Genomic DNA, 12461 nt, shown 5'->3' with positions numbered 1-12461 from the left:
CAAAACATTTTTGAAAGGTTGCACGTGTGCAAAACTTGGCCAACAGGCTAGGGGCACGATTCCGACTATCGAGGCATGCGACTGGGATGTAAGTTTGCATCTGCTTACATCTGGAAATGTTGAACGGTTAGCGTCTGTGGACCTGCGGTGCCGACATAACGAACGCGAAAAAAATGCGCCATCACGGGAAGTCGCCGCGGTAACACACCGCGCGTGCTACGTCGAAAACGGTAGCGACCACAAACCACCATTCGAGTGTTTCACATGCACACCTGCGTTTTTGTTAAAGATGTAAGTCACCACTTCTAAATGCAACAACTGCAAAATGTTTCAGTGACTCGGCAACAATCCCCAACTTCTGTAGTCCGCGGCCACCGATATGGCAGGTAGCGCTTGTTAGGCCTAGCGTGCGCATTGCAACTTGGCATACCGTCGCGTGAAGCTTGCCCTAGACAACACAGAGATCGGGCGTAGAAGAGATCGCACTCGCGAGCTAAACCGAGGGCATCACGCGTGAAACGAAGTTTCGGCTCGCGGTCGGGAGAACAGCCGCGGCAACTATCCTGAAAAAGTCTTTTTCAAGCTTGTTAGTCCGCCTGTTAGTGGCAAAGGCGAAAGCTCAATCGCGTCTCAAAGCATTGTTACTTGCGGGGGAATCCCGGTTGCATGCGTGATATCTGCACTCTACGACGAAGCAACTATTTTCCCGGCGGAGACAAAGAGCGCTGACGCGCTCTTGATGTGGACGCGTGCGTCTGTACGTAGCAGAGCGCGCATGTCAAGCGGCCGAAGTTAGGGGGCAAAGGCTTCTACGTCGGCCATGCAACCGCTCCCCCTCCTCACACCACACACCCGCGCCGGGCTGCTGCGCCCCACCGCCATCCCTTTTTTTTTCTCCCCCCACGCCTTGTTCGTTCATTCCGCGTCCCCTCCTCCTTCGTAACGCCGTCGCCGCTCTCTCCCCCGCCGGCGCATCTCCGCTGAGAAGTCCACTCGCTCCTCCATATCTCTGAGAACGTTCCGGCAGCCACATTACAACCGGTGTTTCATCTCGGGGGACTGCACAATAAGCGGTATGCGTATACATGGAGTTCTATGGGAGGATAAACGGGAGTCAGAAAAAACCGCATTATAGCCGGTACTGCACTGTAAGCAGTTACGTTATAAGTGGTCTGAGCTGTACTGCATAGAATAGGGCTGTTGGCCTCTTTCGGGCAGATCCAGTGCACCACAGAAGCATTCGCTACTGGCGGGGGCAGAAGCCATGTCACGTGTGTCATGACCTTGAGAATGTGTCACGAAACATGATCGCTCTTTCCCAGTGTGATTTTGGTGGGCACTAGTATTGCTACTGTGCAATTTCAGCACACTTTAGAGCGAAGCGTCCTGCCCTTGTCAGCATCTCACGGCAAGAAGCGCATCTGATCTAAACGCCACTCTGGTTTATGTCAGCGATTGGCCAACAGCAGTAATCTGCTGTATGAAGAGAGTGTGCTTGAGAAAGTAGCAACTTTGCTCTTGGCTTGTGAACTGTCCTTGCCGTGCACAAGCTGTCTATAGCATGTGTTTTTTCACAAAGCACAAGGGGTGGTTCAGGACTCCTTTAGGCATGAAAGCAAGATGTGCACGCAGCCGCATCCACACTTTATGCTCTGCAGCAACACACGTGACTGGTTCTCTTGACAACCAAAACAGTAGCCATTTCCTTGTCAGCTGCCAGATGCCGCAATATAGACGTGGCTTCACTGACATTATCTGGACACTGCAAATATCAGAGTTTTACTTCCTTAACTTTTCTCGCTGCGTACCTTTGGCTGTGGCAAGCCACACAATAACAGCTAAGACTGCAGCGATTATGGCAATGCAGTGCGTTTTCTATCAGCACTCCCAGGCGGTGCGTCAGTTTGCTATCCTCCACAAAATTTGTCCATGGGCATGTCCAGATTTCAGAAAGGAGTTTTGCAACTGGTACGGTTAAAAGCTCCACCGACAAGGGGTAAAGCACCATTACATGTATAAAGTATAAAAACACCAAGAGTTCACAAGCCACGAAAAAGCATGAAGGTTTAGCAACACTGCCATTGCAGTGATATGCAGAATGTTTCCAACAAATGAACGTGTCACAACACCGAGAGTAATGCGCTGCCTCTCAGTACTGTCACAAAGAATCTGAACATATTTGTAGCATACAGCTCGAACGCCACAACAACCTGATGATGATTAGTGGGGTTTTGTGCCACAACAACCTAACCAAGGCTCCTGCCAACCTGAAGACCTCAAAATTCAGGAGATTAGTAAATGGGAGAGAGAGAGAGGGGGAAGTACGACAAAAGAAAACTGGTGTACATTTTCATTGATTGTTTCTCAGGGACACAGCAATGTCGACAGTTAAGTTCGCCAAGCCGAACGTTAGCTCGAGTGAGCCCTCGGGCAGTGCGCAGAACACGTGCTCCGATTGTTAGAGGATTAGTCGCAGCTGACTCCGCGCTACTGTTCACTTGGTCCGATAGTTCGCTGCTTTGCGGTAAAAGAACCATTAGTTTCAAAGACGCGCGGCCGTTCCGCCGTGTCATCTGGAGGGGCACGAGAGTGGACAAAGAGCCTCCCCGACGGCGTGCGCCGTTTACGGCTTCGGGGGAGATAAGAGACACGGGCCATGGATTGCGCGGCGCGGAAGACGAAGTTGCTTATGCATTGTTGGCGATCCTCGGACCAATTTGTGTGTTTGCGAGCAATGTCGCCGCGCCAGACCAGCTGTACAGCGGTCGTCTCGTCGCGTGTAGGCATGCCACATGCAGTAGCCCGAACCCTCCCGGTGCCGGCAGCTTCATTGTCTGACTGGGGCCTGGATGCCGACAAAGCGGACTCTTCGGCGGCGCGGGTCTATTACTTCAAAAGGACAACGGTGAGCAGAGGTCCCGCGTTGACATTGCGTGGGGCGAAGGGCGAGATAACTTGTTCATTGTTGGCAACATTCGAACCAGTGTTGTGTTCGCGAGTGATGTCGCCGCGCCAGGCCAGCTACACTGAAATGTACGCAAGTGTAAACAGGAGAGCCCTGGGGCACTGCTGTAAGTGTCCCACAGTGTTACGTGAACGATGTGTCGTGGAAGGCGGGCTCGAAAGGGGGCGTGTACACTGAAGGTGCCCCGCCTCTTTTTCTATCGTCCGATATGATACACTCATTGGTAGAAATCGAGCGAGGAGATTAAACAATGGTTCCGCCCTACATCGCGAGTGTTTATAAACTGGTGTGTGTGTGAATGAAGGGGGAGCACGAGCCGGGCATCGGCCTCCGCTGGACAGTCATGTATGTTGATCCCATCTGATCTTACCCTTTTGCTTTTAATAAACAGTTTTGTTTTGGAAGTTGGCCTCCCTGGTTGCAAGGTGTCTCCGGACGATAAGGAAGAGGCATCCCTAGTAGCGGGAAACGTTTAGCCTCCTACCAGCCTGGGACAGATCTTGACTGGTGCCGTGACCAGGATTGTCTGATTGACTTGCTGCATCAGGGCAGGCGACATCTAGTGATTTCCGCTTGGAAGCTGTTCCTGGAGCCAAGGCTCAATTTTGCGCGGCATCATCAAAAGTAGAGGCCTCGACCAGCTTCCTGCGACGACACCCAAGCATAGTCTTCGGGCAAGGAAATCGGCGACTGAAAGGTGCGGGTCCTGGTGTATCGACTAGTGGCGGCGTCGCTACTACAACGGTGAAGGACCACGAACCGCTGTGAAAGACCCGGTGGATCGACTGAGCGACTTCTCGGCTCCCGACGTTGGAGGATTTCGACAGGCGTCACCTGCAGACGGCTCGCCAAGTGGCTGCGGCGCATGAGCTCAGGTAGGCCCTGCCCTATTTTCTCCGGGAGCACCATGTCGGTTAAAACGCGGGCACAGACGCAGTGTGCAGCGGGAGAGATAACCGCTGAACCGGGGTTGACCGAGACAGATCTTGTGAGCGTAGAGGCTTCGGAAGCGCATAGGAGTACTTTAGACTCGAGTGATCCGGATGCTGCCATACGGCTCAGGGAGAAGGAGCTGGATCTAGAAATGCTCAGGATGCAAATTTAGCTTCAGACATTAAGGCTGCAAGAGCAGGGTATTCATGAGAGCGAAGGTGGACGGAGGGCAAAATTGAGTAGCTATGCCAAGGACTTAAGGGCAGTACTTCCCACAATGCCTGAATCAGATGACCTGGCGCCAGCGTGGTTCAAAAGTGCGGAAAGTATGCTCAGAAGCTGCGACATTCCACAGGAGGCTGCAGGCGCTATCATTGTACCCTTCCTTAATGAGAAAAGTAGGACCCTCGTTGCAAACAAATCCGAGGACAGAGTGTTGTCATACAATGAAATCCGCGAGCTAGTGCTCTCAGAATTAAAACTGACGCCCGAGGAGTATAAGCGCAGGTTTTACGCCTGCCGGAAAGGCAAGGAGAGCTGGGGACAGTTTATCACACGATTAGACATAACCCTTGACTATTATTTGCGGAGCCGGAATGTAAAGACCTTGGAAGAGCTTCGCGCGCTCATGATTTCTGACCGTGTGAAAGAGATGTTGTCGCATGAGGTATGTGCCTATGTGCTCCAGCATGAAACAGGCGAATGGTTTAGGCCGAGGAAGGTAGCTGAACTCGCCGAAAAGTTTGAAGAAAGTAGAGCTGGGTACTGTCAGGCAGGAGCCGCTGCGATTACAATTACGGCAGAACCGAAGCCACGAAGAGCGGCAAGCGAAAGTGTAAATAGAAATCAGGAGATTAATGAGCCGCGCCCTCAGCCGAAATGCTACGGATGTGGGAATTTCGGTGATGTGCAGTGGAACTGTCCTCAGACTAAGCCGAAGGCAGCGACCCACTGTCAGAGCGGTAAGGAGCCACAGCAGACGATGTTCGCGGGAAGGGCCGTTTTTGACTTTAATAGGGAGAAAATGGGACCCAGAGACTCAGCTTCGGAATCTAGACTAGCTTCGGTAGATGTTGTGTGCGGCGGGCGGTTGTTTAAGGCGTGTCTGGACTCAGGGGCCGACATAACCATACTGAGAAAGAGCCTACTGCCGGAGGGATTGAAAAGAGAAGGCAGTAGAAAGGTACGCTTACGAGGAGCATTTGGGCGCACGGTCATAGCCGACCTCGTGCGGGTACCTCTCAGTTTACCCTCAACAAATGGTGGTATGAACCTGCAACGGATGACACTGTGTGCTGTTACCGATGAGTTAGCGTCCCAATGCTTTCGAAAAACTCAAGCATGAAAGGAAACTTGCTGTCGAACACGCGAAGATGGTAGCACAAGTGAAGGATAAAACACAACGCAAGGAGGGCAACAACGGAGCTTCGGTGTTGGTAGTTGGGTCAACCGAGGGTGCAGGGCAGGATAAGACGGAGGGACTGGGAAAGGAGGAGTCACCATTGAACTCTCCAGAGCAAGGTACGGCCAAGCCAGTGTTGGCGAAGCGACAAGATGTAGAGAAGGGGGAGTTGGCTGGCGTAGACAACGTTCTAGACCCTTCTAATGAGGTTGCTGTGTACTCTGATGAGAAGCGGGATGAACTCCTGGAGTATGTAGATGAGAGGCTGTGCGCTGTTAAAGGGCCCGTAAACAGGCTGCGACTTTTTTTTTTTTTTACACCCGCCAAACAAGCTCGCTAATCCGTACAGTAGACCGCGGCGATCACGTTTTCCGAATATTACAGCGCTGCGCGCCGCGCAGACCCTTCATTTCGAAAAACAATTCCCGCGCTTCTTTCCTACGCCTGAACAATCCTCCTCGTACGCGCAGTGACGTCAACTCGGCGATCGCCGAGTTGACGTAGCACTGAGCTCGTAGATTGGTCTAAACCAGGTCTCAACAAACAATTGTCAAGTTAACGTCAGTTCCTGTTCCCACCCACCGCTACGAAACTGCGCCTTGTTTTTTGGCACTGCGGTGATGCGGTTTCGGCCACGCAGTTGTAGCGCGTATATTCCTCGCACTGCATAGCACCTGCACGCGCTTCTTCGACATGAGGCAAAGCGTTGTTCAGTTGCCGGCTGCAAATCGAGCGGGGAGAGGGCAATCTCCGGTAGCTCGAACGGGTCGCGCTTGCTCGCGCGGCAAGCGTGGTTCTCCAGGCTTTTCTCTCGCGCCCCTTCGACGTCTCGGAAAGCAAGCACGCATTCCTGCTTCATTGTGAACTGTCACAAAGGTTTAAAAATAGTGAAGAGCCGAAAACTGCCCGTCAAGTTACGGAGCACGTGCGACAATATAAACAATAAACAAGCAGGAGCCGCAGCAAGCGGAAGTGCATTGCGACTGATCGAGCTCGCCCATGACGTCAATTGTTGACGTCGTGTCACGTTGCCGAAGTGGGCGGAGTCACGACGACGGGCTACGCCTTTTCCTCCATGTGGCGGAGAAGGGTGGTGAGGCCGCGCGAAAATTTGAAACCAGCTGAAACGGATGTTCTAACCCCTGTAACTTCGTTATTATAGCACGTACTCGCAAAATTCTTGCGGCAGCATGTTCACATAGCAAAAGTGCGCATATTTCTTTTAATTACAATTTTTGGACATCGGTGTTGTTTACTGGCCCTTTAAAGATGGTAGGATTACGGTTTCCCCTTCCAAAGGTAACATTGCACAGCGAAATGTGAGAAAATTGGGTCATGTAGCACAATCAGAGTCGGATTCATGGATGGGACCTAGGGCGGGTTCAAACTATTCAGCAGCTTAAAGCACCAGTGACGGAGAAAGAACTTCGTAGCGAACCTGGTTTGCTTAAGTACTGCAAGGACTACATTTCGTCATACTTCGAAATAGTGCGCCTTCCGAGCAATCTTACTTATTACAGACGCCATGCATGGTCTGTCTCGTCAACCCAAACTTAGCGTTGGCATCTGGGAGTGTGACATGGTGGGCCAAGGAATGTATAGGGTGGTGGCCTGACCTGCAGACCCTTTTGTGTGTTGATGTTGTCTGGTGCGGAACAAACATCCGTGTACACTATTCATTTCATGTTATCTTGTGATTACAATGTCGTTAGTGTTCAATTATTCAATGTTAAAGTGTCATGGTGTATTGCATGTTCTGATAATGTGTTGTGTGTACAACAAATGTACCACAACATTCTCGGTGGGGAGGAGTTAAGTTCGCCAAGCCGAACGTTAGCTTGAGTGAGCCCTCGGGCAGTGCGCAGAAAACGTGCTCCGATTGTTACAGGATTAGTCGCAGCCGACCCCGCGCCACTGTTCACTTGATCCGATAGTTCGCTGCTTTGCAGTAAAAGAACCATTAGTTTCAAAGACGCGCGGCCGTTCCGCCGTGTCATCTGGAGGGGCACGAGAGTGGACAAAGAGCCTCCCCGATGGCGTGCGCCGTTTACGGCTTCGGGGGAGATAAGAGACACGGGCCATGGATTGCGCGGCGCGGAAGACGAAGTTGCTTATGCATTGTTGGCGATCCTCGGACCAATTTGTGTGTTTGCGAGCAATGTCGCTGCGCCAGACCAGCTGTACAGCGGTCGTCTCGTCGCGTGTAGGCATGCCACATGCAGTAGCCCGAACCCTCCCGGTGCCGGCAGCTTCATTGTCTGAATGGGGCCTGGATGCCGACAAAGCGGACTCTTCGGCGGCGCGGGTCTATTACTTCAAAAGGACAACGGTGAGCAGAGGTCCCGCGTTGACATTGCGTGGGGCGAAGGGCGAGATAACTTGTTCATTGTTGGCAACATTCGAACCAGTGTTGTGTTCGCGAGTGATGTCGCCGCGCCAGGCCAGCTACACTGAAATGTACGCAAGTGTAAACAGGAGAGCCCTGGGGCACTGCTGGAAGTGTCCCACAGTGTTACGTAAACGATGTGTCGTGAAAGGCGGGCTCGAAAGGGGGCGTGTACACTGAAGGTGCCCCGCCTCTTTTTCTATCGTCCGATATGATACACTCATTGGTAGAAATCGAGCGAGGAGATTAAACAATGGTTCCGCCCTACATCGCGAGTGTTTATAAACGGGTGTGCGTGTGAATGAAGGGGGAGCGCGAGCCGGGCATCGGCCTCCGCTGGACAGTCATGTATGTTGATCCCATCTGATCTTACCCTTTTGCTTCTAATAAACAGTTTTGTTTTGGCAGTTGGCCTCCCTGGTTGCAAGGTGTCTCCGGACCATAAGGAAGAGGCATCCCTAGTAGCGGGAAACGTTTAGCCTCCTACCAGCCTGGGACAGATCTTAACTTCGACTCTGAATGATTGCCAGTAAAGATGTTAGACATCAGCAATCGCACTGGTACTCGTAATTATACAGTGCGTGTGTAATTAAGGGACAAAATGTGCCGTGTTGACATATTGTAGTTCGTTCCCAATCTTAGTACACTTTTCCACGTGACACCAATGCGCTGTGATTTAAAACTGACTTAAGCATTCCGCAGGCAATAGACCTAGGCCAGAAAATTTTACAACCACTTTCCATTGTTTTCTTTTCGCAGTGATGTTAGGTTGCTTTACGGGAGATTTATGGCCATGCCCATACAATCGGGAGGATTGCTCAAAATCTGGGAACCTTCTGCGCAAATTGGGAGAGCGTGCAAGTACGCAGAGAGATAAAACTGCCCTCATACCCTACAGCTACGACATGCATGCTTACTCCACCAGTGTTTGACAACCACAATGCAATTCTTCAGATGTGAAAACTGCCCAGATTTTGTACTATACTTTGTTAAATGGGTATGGCAAAGCTGTGCAATGCCACTACCATTATAAGGGGCCGCCGTGCTTCGGGAATTGTGCAGACCCCAACAAAGCAAGCCTTGCCCTAGTAGACTCTCACAGACAAGTCAGCCATGTACAGTACTCACGGATTGAAACGGGACAATTTAGGGCTAAGTACCGCACATACTCTCGTTTCGAGTCTTCAGTTCGGGTCATACTGACATAGTTTCGATTCTAATGCGTAGATCAGAGCCAACATTATTTTAGAGACCAGATTCATTGTGACATGACCTGGTTCTCTTAAGCAATTGCGCATACCAGTCGTTATACTAAAAAACTTGATATTGCATTTGAATTTTTGAGTACTGTACATATGTTTCTGAGGTATGGTAACACATACAGCCATCAGCACAAGCACAGTTAACTCGAACGATCCGCTGCGTGGCCTCGACCGACTTCGACCAACGCCGAGTGATGTACACTGTATGTTTGCAGCACCTAACGATAGATGGAGCGTGGGTCACACACCATGAAATTCGTTGCCGTATGCTTGCCTCGACAAGGAACCATTGCGTGCGACAGCTCATGCACCTTTCGAGTTAGAAATCACAGTTGTCGCAGCAGCGGCTCATTGCCGAGATAAGCATAAGGCATGGGTGCGCACAACGACGCACGCCAAGAGCGAAACGGGGCTAAAACAAACCTGCAAAGTCAATGCATTCGACCCGCAAGTCAGGCAGAAGAAAAACAGAAATTTACCAGCGAAATTAACCCGCGCTCCATCTATCGTTAGCTGCTGCAAACATACTGTTTCCAAAGCTTGGCGGCCCTGGTGTCAGTCAAAGCTGGTTTAGGCCACACGGCGGAGCGTTCGAGTTAACCATGCTGACAGCTGTATGATTTTCTTTTCAGTAGCTTGACAGCTGAAGCTCGCAGTAGTCAAGAGTTTAACGAAAGCTTGTCTGGTCAGGTAGCATGTTGCACGTAATGAAAATTGGGGCCACTGACCAAGTAAAAAAAAAGTACAGTTTATGACATTTCAAAACCTGTACAGGTTCCTTGTTCCCAATGCAGTGGACGTAGCGCTGTTTCCCAGTTATATAAGTTCACAGTATCCGATGTAATGAACGACTGTAAACGTGGGGCACATTTCTGTCTGTCCTATTGACAGTATCTTGTGTCGTCTGTATCAGCAGAGATTCGAGTAGCAGTCTTGTCGTCATATTTCTTTCCTTAGCGATGTTCGTGACATTCTCCCAAACGATGCAGTGGCAACTCTTGTGCACATGCTCCGCAAGTGTGTTGGACACTCGGTCATTACATCTCATTTGTGCTCTTACAGAAGTTTTCCCGTTCCACAAACAGAGCTTTCAAAGGGCTCAAAACCCAAAAAATTGGTTTATTTCCAGACGTTTTGGAATCAACTAACCAACAAAAATGGCTGTTACTGGAGTCGTGGTTCATCCAAAACACCGAAAACAACTCGAACCGTTGCAAAGGAAACCTGCCGTCAGTATACCATTCACGGATTAACCACAGCCAAAAAATCAAGGCAAACCGAGTCGCGAGTGAACTAAACCGTCCCCAGCCACCTGCAGCCCATCAATCCCACGCAATCACAGCAACCACAACCACCCCAACACTCTCACCACCAAAGACGACTCGCCTTCCCTCCTTCTCCCCAGCTGGTTTGTGGGAGAAGTTAAAGGGGTACTGACACAAAATTTCGCGGCCGAGATAGGCCGCTGGATCGATTTCCGTGTACGTGCGTGTACTATCTGCAAAATATCGACAGCGAATAAAGCTTGGAAGGTATTTTATATGAATTTTGAAGTTCGCGTGCGCGATCCAGCATTATAGGCCGCACCTGTTGCATTGACACCCTCAGAGGTGACCCGAGGTGAACCCCCTACTTCCCCTACGTAACCGTTGCAGCCGGTACAACAAGTTATGATGACGTCGTAGCCGCCATTTCTGTTTTGACGCGCTCGCCGCTGCGCTGTTGGTGTCTCAAGAAAATTGTCGCCAAGAGACGATGATGAGGAGGAGGACGATGATGGCGACGACATCGCGCAGCACGTGCGGCAAGCGTGCGAATGCGAGGAGACGACACAAACAGCGCGGAAGTGCATCACACTTCTGTGTGCTGACGTGATCGAGCGCTGCAGCCGCTAGGTGGTGATAGTTGAACCCGGAGGCTTGTCGTTTTTGAAACCGAAACTGACACTGGCCGGTAATGAGGAGCCTGTAATTAATTATCTGTCGCGCGCTGCAGCAAACGATGTGCCGTGTTATGACTAACAGGCCCCCAGCAACACATTGCAGCAAAAAAACGCGAGGCCAAAATTTTTGTGTCAGTACCCCTTTAAAAGTTGCACCTCGACACCAACGCTGTCACTCCCCCTGAAGAAGGAATCGAGGTGATTCCGAAATGTCGGGAAATAAACCCATTTTTTGGTTGGGACCCTGTGAAAGTCTTACCTGACAGGCAACTCTGTTCAAATGTTCAGCTTTATAGCAGAAATTGCAGTCTTAGCACGGAATCTTAAAGATTACCCCTGGAAACTAATCTCCTTGTAATGGTTCTTTTACACTGTCGGCCTTGTTTCGTAGCTTATTGCTTGGCACGTAAGTCACACGAGTCGTACTTGGAGAATACTCGTGACATGTTTCACCAATACCAGGTACATAAGGAATGTAGGCCTGTTTTGAATAAACTCGTTTCTTTGCTGGACCCGTTTTCCAATTCTGTGCACAAAAGCAGCAGAATAGCCATTTACTGCACAGTTTTTGGCATACCTTTAGAAGCTCCCTTTGGAGTTCATCTTTGCTAGAGCGTAAGTGGGTGGCATGACGAATCAATGACGACAAGACAGATGTCTTGTGCCCAATAGGGTGGCAAGACGCAAAGTCTAGATAGCGACCAGTATGGGTCAGTTTCCGGTAAACAGAGAAGGACATGCCGCCATTGGCACGATGCACAAGTATGCTGAGAAAAGGCAGCTTGCTGTCTTGTTCGAGTTCCACAGTGAATTGTATAGCCGGTTGTACAGCATTAAGGCTATGTAGGAACCAACTGACTCTGCATAGGATACAAAAGCAGTCGCCCACATAATGCAGAAAAACTTTAGGTGCAGGTATGAACTCTTACTCAAAGCTTTTTGCTCCAGAGCTACCATTACAAAGTTTGCAGTCATCACTGATATTAATGCACCCATGACCATTCCCTGTTTCTGCTTGTAGACTTTAGAGCTTTAGAGTCAAAAGTGAAGTATAGGTGTTACTTTCAAACAAAATGGAAGCAGCTTACACAATTCAAAAGGATCCAGGAGTGTTCAGTTGGCGGGGATGGAGTCTTTAGAAAGCACTTCCCTGCAGGCCGCAACAGCCAAGTCAACGGGGACACTAGTGAAGATGAAGGTAACATCAAACACCATCACATCGTCATCAGTGAGATGAAGGTCACGCAGAGTTTCCACTAATTCTGCAGTTCTGATGCGGCCGGCTAGCGGACTCAGTGCTTGGTGCAGATATCCGAATAGATTCCAGAGTCGCGAACAAGTGAAGTCCACTACTGGCCACAGAGGCACGCCCGTTTTGTGCACTTTCGGGAGACTGTGGGGCCGAACCATTTAAGCACAAGTGGTCAGACAGCTTCCTGTCTGGGAAGACGCTGCACAGCAGCTTTTGCAGTTTGTTTTGAATGCTGCTTGTGGGGTTCTTTGGTAATACATTTGGTAATACCATACGTTTCTGCATTCTCGAGCAAGTCGAGCATTTTTTTTTCTTGTAT

The 12461-nt window shown here is 50.3% G+C and overlaps 1 protein-coding gene across 1 annotated transcript in view; it reads right to left on the bottom strand.

Moving 5' to 3' along the window:
* LOC119388284 (transcription factor Dp-1) overlaps positions 1-12461 on the bottom strand; it is a 147503-nt gene that overhangs the window by 96268 nt on the left and 38774 nt on the right. The gene's annotated exons all lie outside the window — the stretch shown is intronic.

Source organism: Rhipicephalus sanguineus, chromosome 3, assembly GCF_013339695.2.
Source record: "Rhipicephalus sanguineus isolate Rsan-2018 chromosome 3, BIME_Rsan_1.4, whole genome shotgun sequence".
Lineage (NCBI taxonomy): Eukaryota > Metazoa > Arthropoda > Arachnida > Ixodida > Ixodidae > Rhipicephalus > Rhipicephalus sanguineus.
Note: the sequence above shows the minus strand (reverse complement) of the source record. Positions and strands in the feature narration are given on the sequence as shown.